Source organism: Nematolebias whitei, chromosome 21 (assembly GCF_014905685.2).
Source record: "Nematolebias whitei isolate Nwh7 chromosome 21, NemWhi1, whole genome shotgun sequence".
NCBI lineage: Eukaryota > Metazoa > Chordata > Actinopteri > Cyprinodontiformes > Rivulidae > Nematolebias > Nematolebias whitei.
In genome coordinates this window covers 35,022,735-35,023,669 of record NC_056518.1, presented here as the reverse complement: position 1 = coordinate 35,023,669, position 935 = coordinate 35,022,735, and the positions used below count along the sequence as shown (strand labels likewise).

Sequence of the window (935 nt, the reverse complement as noted above, 5' to 3'; positions counted from 1 at the left end):
CAGGTGTGGTTTCTATAGTCCAGGTGTACTTTCTATAGTCCAGGTGTGGTTTCTATAGTCCAGGTGTGGTTTCTATAGTCCAGGTGTGGTTTCTTTAGTCCAGGTGTACTTTCTATAGTCCAGGTGTGGTTTCTGTAGGAGGATAAGACTAAAAACATGTTAAGATAGAAATAATGACAAATACAAACAGGAAGAGTAGAGTAAGTAAAGACAGCAGCAGAGAGAGGAAGTGTGGTCAGTTTGTCCTCCAGCAGTCTAAGTCTATAGCAGCAGAACTAAGGGACAGCTCAAGAAACCCAAGCCAATCCTAACTATAGGATTTATCAAAAAGGAAAGTCTTCAAACTGGACAATGTGTCAGCCTCATGGACAGAAACTGGAAGTTGGTTCCACAATAGAGGAGCCTGATAACTGGAAGATCTTCCTTCCGTTCTGCTGCTGGAAACTCTAGGAACCACAAGTAAACCTGCAGCCTGAGAGTGAAGTGCTCTGTTAGTAAAATATGGAACAATAAGATCTGTAATATAAGACGGAGCTAGGTTGTTGAGAGCTTTGTAGGTTAGAAGTAAGATGTTGAATATTTTGACACTGAAAGTACTGAAAAAAGCCACAAGGGAACAAACTCCTCAAGTTGAACCAGATGCACAAAATGTCTTTTCTGTGGGCACCTTTCTAAATGAAAGAGCCATACCAAGCAGGATCATAATCTCTTTCTGTGCAGCCTTGACACCAGCTGCTGTGGAGTTACAGGAGAAAGAGTTCATTTCAGTTTTTCAGAACATTAGTCCTCATAAAGCAGCTGGGATTAAAGGAAGGCTGTTTAAAGAATGTGCCACACAGCTGGGCCCTGTGTCCAAACAGATATCTGAGCTGTTCCTTAACACTGGCTTTGTCCCACAAGCATGGAACATGTCAACTATTGTCCCACAAGCATGG

The 935-nt window shown here is 42.2% G+C and overlaps 1 protein-coding gene across 1 annotated transcript in view; it reads right to left on the bottom strand.

Moving 5' to 3' along the window:
• The window catches only part of sptb (spectrin, beta, erythrocytic), a gene marked incomplete in the record, with an annotated part of 116,707 nt that overhangs the window by 68,900 nt on the left and 46,872 nt on the right, over nucleotides 1-935 (bottom strand).